The sequence below is a fragment of the Macadamia integrifolia genome, chromosome 1, assembly GCF_013358625.1.
Source record: "Macadamia integrifolia cultivar HAES 741 chromosome 1, SCU_Mint_v3, whole genome shotgun sequence".
In the NCBI taxonomy this organism is placed as follows: Eukaryota; Viridiplantae; Streptophyta; class Magnoliopsida; order Proteales; family Proteaceae; genus Macadamia; species Macadamia integrifolia.
Window position 1 is genome coordinate 9206491 of NC_056557.1, and position 10004 is coordinate 9216494.

General features: G+C 39.0%; 1 protein-coding gene across 6 annotated transcripts in view; it reads right to left on the reverse strand.

Annotated features, from left to right (window-relative positions):
* Positions 1-5183, reverse strand: part of LOC122078887 (protein XAP5 CIRCADIAN TIMEKEEPER-like) — a 61369-nt gene extending 56186 nt beyond the window's left edge. For 4 of the 6 annotated variants that reach the window (XM_042645106.1, XM_042645093.1, XM_042645100.1 and 1 more), the window contains exons 1-2: positions 5059-5183; positions 4922-4976 (exon numbers count right to left, since the gene is read on the reverse strand). The gene's annotated coding sequence lies outside the window, so the exon portion shown is untranslated. The other 2 variants (XM_042645114.1, XM_042645086.1) reach the window with 1 other exon arrangement.
* Between the last annotated feature and the right edge of the window lie 4821 nt (positions 5184-10004).

The following is a 10004-nucleotide window of genomic DNA, read 5'->3' on the forward strand; positions in this document are numbered from 1 at the left end:
TTCTCCTGTTTCAATTGTGCAAACTTGAGATGCATGCATTGTTTGTAATCAGAAGGCAAGAATCTCTGGTTTATGACTTCATGCATTTCAACCCAAGTAGTGATAAAACCAATACCTCGGGTTCAATTCTGTTGCTGTTGCTTGATCCACCAGACTCGGGCCGTGCCTTTCAGTTTAGCCTCTGCAAATAGGATCTTTCGAGCCTTAGTCAACCTGTACCATCTGAAAATGTCTCTAAGCTGTGAATCCAATCAAGGTACAGTTCTGGATAGTTGTCTCCATAAAAATCAAGGACATCCAATCTTGCAGTTTTTTCTGCTCCATCATCATATCTACCAATTCCATATGGTAGAGGTGGAGGTGGAGGTGGAGGTGGAGGTGGAGGTGGTGGTGGCGGTGTATGATGTGGTGGCAGTGGTGTATAAGGCAGTGGCAGTGGTGGTAGCAATAGTGACGGATCCTGTGGAGTGGTGTTGGAAGAATCCCCAAATTGAGTGAGACTCTTTCCTTTATTTGCTACCTCCAAACGATCAATAGAAGCTTGCATGGATTCCATCATTGTCTTAAGGGAAGTGACAATGGTAGTGAGAGCTTTAAATTTTGCATCAGTTTCTCCCTTATAGGAGTTCAGCTGTTGAACAACCAGGTAAGTGCAACTGCATCTGCATCACCTTTGCCAAGGACATCAGAAACAGCTTTAACATTTTCGATGACCCAGACTCTGTTTCCGATGACTGTCACTGTACTGGCAAATTTGACAGTGCTTGTACTCTCTGGGGCAAACCTTGTGGGTGCCCCCTCCGGTGTTTTAGACACTTGTTAACAACCGTTTACCCTTGTACCTAGGACAGAGACAAGCACGTAACAGCGAGCCCTAACATGAGTTGATACCAGGTTAACAAACTTGGAATCTCATCTATCCAAGCCACAACCAGGGTGAGTGGTGGTTGACCTTAATTTTCGGAGTGTTTAATATTTTTGAATTGTTTACATGTGATAGGAATCCTATAACGATTCTTTAATTGCTTAAATGATTATGTGAATCTCATAACATGCTATGATATATTGAACTGTGTTAATTATGTAAAATTGGGAATTTGATGCATGTTATGTATTGTGAGACGGGATCTGATGTGGCCAAGGTGGTTCCGATACCGTGATTGTCGTATAATTCTTTGCTTCATGCAATTGGTGTGCATTAGATTTGTATATAGTGGTAGATTGCACTTTGTGGTTGATGGTGATTCTGCGCTTTGTGGTCGATGGTAATTCTAATATTGCGTATCCCATACTTAACTGCTTATATGTTAGATAAACTTGGACATGGATGTGATGTAGCCGATGGTTGATTCTGATATCGTAGTCCATACTACTTGTATCATTATACAAAGCATATAGTATTTGTGGTTAGGTTACATTCCCTATGCTACGTCCCCTTGTCAACAGGGGTAAGGTGTTGGATAACCCAATTGTGGTGTTCAATGAACCTTTTCAGAATGCCACTTCTGCAGTACGATGTGATTATTGCCGAAGGCGAAAACTAGTCCGGCGTGGCCGATAGTGATTTCGGTGTCGTGACTGCCAAGAGGGGGTTATCAAGGTTTGCTGGGTGACCGATGATCACATTCCAAGACCGGCAGGCTCCTAATCACGACTATTGTTTGTATCGATGGGTGACCGATGTGCAGGTTCCAGGACCAGGGATACAACCTAATGCGTCGTAGTAATATGAACCCGACCTAGTTGTATGTTAGGTGGTTTAATAATCAAATGGATTGCATCATTAGCATCATGAACTATGTGTTTAATTCTCCATTCATTCGCATCAGGGATTATGTGTATATGCTTGCATGAACCCCACCCTCACTGAGCTAATTGGAGCTCACCCCACTTATATGTTGTTTTTTAGATGACGATACAGGTACAATAGTGTCTTTGGGCTGTGACTCTACTTCCTCCGGGCCCAAGTACGGAGCCGGTGACTAGTGGATGCCAGAGGCCGAGAAGCACGACCCTAATGGTGCATGCAACACCTGTGCGTATGCAGCACCTTGAGTGAAGTGGAGGTCTTCTATTGTTTTGATACCGAACTATTAACTGGTATTCTTTTGGGATTATTATATGTAAGTCATGCACTGATGTGAATGGAATAACTAGGTTATGTAATATACTATCATTAGATGACATCCCCATTTTAATTAATATTCCGCTATATTATACTCTGATTTCATTGTAACATTTTTTTGGTTCGTTGTTATGCGATTGTGATGGTTAAGGTATTGCTATCAAAGATCCTGGTAGAGATGTGAGACGGGTAAGTGTCTTACTCACACCGCTTGTATCCTAGTACTGGGTGCAGGGTGTGACAATAAAGTACCTTGTTATTAACTTAGCAATTGGTGTGACTTGGCATAGCCAACATACTATAGGTCTAAAAGGATGGTCAATAGAAACCACCTAGGGTCATGCTAGGTTAATTGCGATGCATGTATGCACAATGTGATGTAGTGTAGTGTGTGCAATGTTTGTGCTATCACATAATATTCTACACAATAGGTCTTTAACTTGACTTCTTGTATACCGTCTTTAGCATCTTCACATTGTCTTGTAAACTTGATATCTTCAAGTCCTTGATGCTTGGGATTATGATCTGATCTTTAAGTCTTAACACTTGAGGTCTTTTAAGTCTAGTATCTTGAAAGCCTTGATACATGTGCTATATTGAGAACTTGCCTTTACATAACTTGATAGATACTCATTAGCATGTCCATTTGTTTGTTATCATCAAAACCAACATTGGAGTCAATTTTCGAAGGTGAGTGGGTGTCCCCAACGAAGACAAGTGCATTCAATTGAAATTGTTATAAATGATGAAGTTTCTTATATGTAGTAAAAATAGTCTATTGTTGACTTTCGAAGAAATTTTAAAATCTACAAACAAATTGATGCAATAATTTCATGTTTGATGCCTTCTTTTAGTTTGTTTCACCTAAATCTACTCAAGCATGGCAAAAACAGAAGCAAAACAAATATTTGCAAAAAAAAAAATCTGAGTTTTTTCAACTTACCGGTTTTGTTCAATGAATGATTTTTTATGCTTTAATCTTTTAAACATAAGAAATGATTATAGATTTTGAACCGTTCTCTGTAAATAATTCAAAGCCCCAAGTCCTAGAAATGAAAGGAGATTGATTGTGCAATTGTGTTTCAAACTTTGGGAACTTAAGTACCGTCAATGAGAATAAGCTTTGTTTCGAAAGTGAAATGTGTTTTGTAGATAGGTATCTTAAGTATCAGTATGTATCGGAGTGTATCGATCGTGTATTAGTGCGTATCGGTGTGTATTGTATCGATACGTTAGAATACACTGCATTTTAAAAAATAGTGTATCATATCGGTATCGGCCAATCCAATACTTTAAACCTTGATAGTCATATGTTTATATATGGAGGTGCAACTGTTTCTTAAGGTAGAAAGACACAAGGGTGTGTTGCAAGACCCACAATAGAAGTTGAGTACATTGCTTGTAGTATGACAAGTACTCATACAATTTGGATAAGACAATTCTTAATGGAATTTGGGGTAGATATTGTAAATAATCCAATGGGAACTTTTTATGATAATCATGCAACAATAAGCCAGATACACAGTAGTGCAAACAGCTCAAGGGAAAAACACATAGAAATCCAGTACTATTATATAAAAGATATAGTAAAAAAATGTAAATTCAAAGTAACCTATATACCGACGAGCGATTTGGTAGCCGATCCCCTCACAAAGGGAATTCATGTGGAAGCTTATATAAACATATGAATTTAATGGGACTTAGAGCAACCTAAGCTTGTAATCGGAACTAAATGTTCAGAATATTTATGGAACTCAAAGCAGCCTAAGACTGGAATAGGAAATAAATGTTCTTCGTCATGAGTCATGACAATGAAAATCCTTTCATGATTGTTTCTGGAAATGGAAATGGAGATGAAACTTTCATGACGGATGTTCTTGGAAATGGGAACGTGAAGTGTGGATTCAGCCAAAATTGTCAAGTGGGAGATGTTGGTGATGTGGCCAGCTAGCCTCATCCACAACCTAATAGAATCGGTCAAGTAGACCATAATTGATTAGAGTTCCAAATTAATGGAAAGACCCATTGTTCTCTCCAACAACAGCTCAATAAACTCCTATACAGATGAGGCAAGTTGGGACTTAGAATCTGTATTTTTTTTAGAACATTAACGCTAGTGGAAACCTAAGAACTTGATCAACCTTTTTTTTTTTTTTCGTAGTGATCCAATAAAATTAGTCAACTCATTTTGAGTTTCCAAGTAACAGATCGATAGTTATTTTTTATTTCATTTTTTCCAAAACAAACAAACTAAATTAATTAAAATCAAATGGTGACTGGGAATTTTACAAGCCCAATAAAATAAAAATGAAAGACTCAACTTTATTCAGAGAGAGAGACCTTCAAAATTAACTAAGTTTTTTGTTTTTAACTTCAAGAGCAACACACAAAACTGTGACCTTACTGTAGCATACATTAAGTTCATTTTTCTGGATTAGAATAGCTATTAAGAGTTATTGCTCAAAATGGATATTGTTTATATATTGTTTCCATAGCATTACCTACCTATCCTGTATGATACTAGCGTTCTAATCTCCCCATTTACTCTTTGTCGTCACAGATAGATCTGACAGCACTACACCAATAGTTGGAATTCAGGGCACACCAAATTTAACGAGGCTAAAGTATGCAAAATTAAACAACGAGAAGAAATTATTGATATCGAAGTGCACCAAATTCCACAAGCACTATGATTATGCAATAGGAGATTATTGAAACGATTGAAACAATTATTCCAAGTTTAGCAGAAAAATTGAAATGCAACAGAGAAAGAGTAGCAGGGGGGGTAAGACCTACCTTTTGCTCAGTTGAAGAGTCTACGGCAACGCAAAACCCTAGATCACCTTCCAGTCTGCAAAAGGATCGTGTCTCCATTAGTCGTTGAGAGAGAGAGAGAGAGAGTTGGAAGTCGCAGAGAGAAATATATCTTTTACCAATATCAAGGGTAGGAGCTTCGACTGCGGGCGAAAAGCTCCAATGTACGAATAATGTTTGAGAACTGAGAATTGAAGAGGCCGAACTGGAGAGTAAAATCTCTGAACGCACGCGCGGCAGCACATGAACCATCCAGGGCCTGACCTAGCCCATACGGAGCCACTCCTGGCTGGTCTTGGGCTTGGGCTTGGGCTTGGGCTTGGGCTTGCGTGCACGTTGGGGCTAGGCTCAGGGCTCAACCCATACTCCTCCTTACCTTCTAAACACAGTTTTTTAACTTAAAAATGTGACTTTTGCTCTATAAACCACCTCTTTGGAACCTAGTTAGCAAATTCGGATTCAGGAATTATTCGAAATAATTCCATGATTAATTTACATGTTCGATTAAAAAAGCAGGAAAAATAAAATTCATATTCGGATTCGAGAATTATTCTTTTACCAAAATAATAGAGGAGCAAAAATTTTGGATATTATTTTTATAATTTATTGTATCTATTTTATATTATCAAGTAATTAACGTGAAAATTAACCTGGAAATAGAAAATTGTTGTAGGCCATATGCACTACAATCAAAACTTAGAAAAAGTTCTCATTGAGTGATGGAAGCAATTGTTACAGTAATTCAATTTCTAAAGCATGTACTAATGCTTCGAACCTTCCACCAATAGTCTTGGTAGGAACCTAGAAGTTCAAAATCATATCATTTTTAGCCCATGGCTCACCAAATTCCATCATCCATGCTTCAAAGGAAAAATTATTCTAAATAAAGCAAAACATCAGCAAAAGCATATCAGTATTACATCACCATAACTCAACTAAATCAAATAAAATTGTCTGGATTGAATCCCGCTCTTAGTAAAACTAGTACTTGCACCAAATAGCATTTCTTCAGTGATGCTATCATCCACATCATCCAACAATCTCTCTAGTTCTTTATCAATGGCCTCAATCCTCCGATTAAAATCGTTGACACTAATGGTGTCAAGATTAATGGGAAACATGTTTTTCTATTCAAGGATTTTTTTTTTTTTTTAATTTTTGGTAAGTAGTATGTATTGAAAAGAAGAAGAAGAGAAAGAATTTACAGAAAAACTGGCAACCCTATAATCCCCTATTAGACATGCCTAAAGATAGCGTTGGGCCCCACAACACCCCTGGGGGATAGCCCCCATCAACAAATGGAATCGAACAACAAGATAGAGTTCCTGGGAAGGGACTCTTTAAATTCTATAATAAACTTCATGATCCCTATCACCTCTTGCAAGACCTAGAAGGTCTGTAGGGAAATCCGAGGGATATAAGATCAACTCAGCCATACAGTATTGATGGAAGTTATGAGATCTGCTGGATGATTTGCTTCCCTCCACACATGAATGAACTCCTTCTTAGCTAGAGAATGCACTAAGATAAGAATCCTACACTTCAAAATCTGGACATTACATGGACATAAGCACGGAGTCAAACTAAATAGAGACATGAAGCAGCCCCTTCTCAGTACACAAAGAAATCCCCTATAAATAGCATAGCATAGTAAGGACTGACAAATCAGCCCTTCCTCCAACAAAAGCTAGGATCGGTCATCATTTAAAGTCATAAATTAGACCACCATAAGATGCTCTTCCATTATTCAGAGCACCGTCACAATGAAGAGCCACCATTGAAGTAGGCGGATTGGGCCATGAGCACGTTTTTGGGACTTTGTTCTTCCACTTATCATTCAAACCCCAAATATGAATATCTTCTGATTTCTATCAGTAGAAGGGGCCGACAAGGATATAAAAGAATATTTTGAGACTACATCAGCTTTTATTGTTGCTACCAATTGAGGTCTAGTCCTAACTTTATTTTGGTGCATTCTCATGTTCCTCTCCTACCAAACACAGTGAATAGTGGCACAAAAACCAAGTTTTACTATCATTGCCATGTGCTCATCAATACCAAAAGCCTTCGTAGCCCAAGTAGCAATGTCCGCAATATTGGTAGCTTAATTACCAATATGACCACATAATTGAAAACTATTCCCTAAAATCTCAGAAGTAAATTGGCATTCAAAAAATATATGATTCCTATTCTCAAATCCAGCCCAACAGAAAATGCAATAAGGTTAAACCTGAATGCCTCTTCTAATAAGATGGTCTATTGTGGGTAAAGCATCAATCAAACATCTCCAAGATGTAAATGAATGCCAACCAAATAAAATTTGACAATTCTACCTTACTTGCATTAGTTCTTACCACTTCCCAAGCTGATTTGGTGGTGAAAATGCCTTTAGGATCTCCCTTCTACATTATTAAATCTTCATTCAGGTGATGTAACCTTTGGATATTTGATAGCTCATCTCAAACATTAATCAAATCAAAAGAGCAAGTGGTCTTGGAAGCCAGTCCCCATTATGAATTATATCTTTTCTGTTCAAATTCACCCCTCTTTTCCATCATCAACAAATTCATTATGACATAGACTAAATCATCTAACATCTCTATTGACAATATGTTCCTCATTTTGGTTTGTGCTGCATCACAGATACTCTAATTTCTCTCACAAAGCGAAGAACTACATGGTTGGCTCAAAATTCGAATGGCAAACTTCTATAAGATAGAAATAGCATCACCTTGAAGAGTCCACCAAACCCCTATCATTAGTAAATAAATAAATAAACAAAACAAAACAAATATAAAAATATAATTTTAAATGACAAGTAATTTATGGGCCTCTTTTAGCTTCCAGGAAGGTTGCTACTATTTCTTCAATGGTGCAATGGTTCTTCTGGATAGGTGCCTGTTTCTTCACAAATACCAGCAGATCAACCTTGTGCTCTCGGAAGCCAAACTTTCTAAGAGGTGAAGATTGGTGGAGATTGGTGGAGACTGCTCAATCCTCTTTCTATAAAGTCCATCTTTTCCAGCCTATTGAGGGATGCCATCCCGGTGCCTTGGTCACATCTTTGACCACCTTCACGGATCTTACCGCTACAGTTGATTCGGGCACAGTACAGGCAAACCATCATTCTTTGTGCTCTTCTTTGCTTTGCATAAGTGCTTCTTCCTCTGAAAGGCCTGAGCTTAAACTCATGTAACTCCTGTGCTCGTGGCTTTTGTAGAAAGGAACAGATGTGACCTTTCAGATCCGTGGGAAGTTGTAGACTCCATATGAGTCTCATCTTCTTTTCCCATTCCCTCTTCAAAAGTACTCGAGGACTTGGCAATTCTTTTGTCCGGATCAGTGTTGTGGGGTTGTTAGAGGAGGACCCATCTTCAATTAGTGCTACTTCCACTATTTCAGTGATGAAATTGTCTTGATCATTTTCTTTGGCTAGCATTTGCTATCATTCTACCTCATGAGTTACCCAGTCGAACTCATCTTGAAAGAATACTTCACACCCTGGTTACATCTTTGTGGGCGGTTTCATCAAACCATGGCTCAACATTTCGTAAAAGGGCAAATCTTCTCTTTCCCTTACGAAGTATTCATTGAGAGTGGGGTAGTAAGAGGTGGAGATTTTTCTAGTCATCCTTAGTACCTTCTGCCCTTTGCTTCCATTCTTGCTCCTTGGTCCGGGGGGTTTGAGGAATGTACCCAAGACCACTCTTTCCTTTACTAACCACCGGAGTAGGTAATTTTGAAACACCCTGATGATACTTTCCCAATCCCATCCCTGGAAAGTATTGCATGTTCCTCATCATTTGATTCACCGGAGGACTCTTTATAGCTTTATAGTTAGCCAAAATCTTTTCATCTGGCATTTTCTTGGTGAGTTCTGCACAAGTTTCTTCTATTTCAAACCACTAAGTTGAACTTCTTGGTCTTGTTCTTCTCCATTTTCAATGTTGGCTAAGGTGTTCACCACTTCGGGATCTCCGGCTACTGTAACCACCTTTCCTTCATGAATGAATTTCATTTTCTGATGGAGAGTAGAGGACAATGCCTTTATATGATGTAGTCAAGGCCTTCCTAAGAGCATATTGAAAGATGTCGGTATATCAATGATCTGGAAATCAATATCAAACTTTACCGGGCCAATTAATACGGTGATGGTGAGGATGCCAAGGATTTTTCTCTTAGTGTTGTCATATGCCCGTATGGTTTGGGTTGGTGGCCTTTTCTCTTCCAGGTTGATGCCAATACTCTTTGTTGATCTCAAGGGTAGAACATTCAAAGCAGACCCGTTGTCAATGAGAACTTGGGGAACCACCTTGTCTAGACATTCTACCATGATGTGTAGAGCTTTATTGTGCTGGGCTCCTTTAGGGAGTTTAGAGTCTGAAAACATTAATGACTATACCACATATGTTGCCCCTACTATGTGTGAGAGGTGTACCGGATCTATCTCGATTAGCACTTGCACATTGGTGAGAGATTTTAAGACTACTTCACGGAGCGTGGGGGAGGCCATCAACAATCCCCAGATCGAGACATTAGTTTGGGACTTCTTGAGCTTAGCCAAGACTAGATTCTCCGGTTCTTTCTTCAAGCCACTGGTTCCTGCCCCATTAGGTCTTGACTGCTCTATGGCTAAGGCCTTGCCCTTGTAGTCTTTTTCACTCTGAGTTTCCATCACATTGGCAGGTTTCTTCACGATGATCTCCGCAGGGTAACAATCTTCATCATCACTGTTTGTCATGGTAATTATCCCTACCATGGGGTCATCTTCTTCCTCAGATTCCTCTTCACTACTTGGGCTAGGAGGTTGAGCTCCCCCACAAATATTCACGACCCTGACTCGTACCTTCTTGACTGCATTGGAAAGCTGTGCAACTATTGTATCTATCATTTTTGTAAGTGTGGAATGCCCCCTGTTTTCTCAAGGATTATCAACTGCTCGGTGTAGTCACTGATGGCTACTTCACCTAACATCTGATCAATCTCATCAGCCTCGAGTTTGATGTCAACCAAACGATTATAAACATAAGCCATGTGTTCTGCTATAGGATTTGCTTCACCTTCA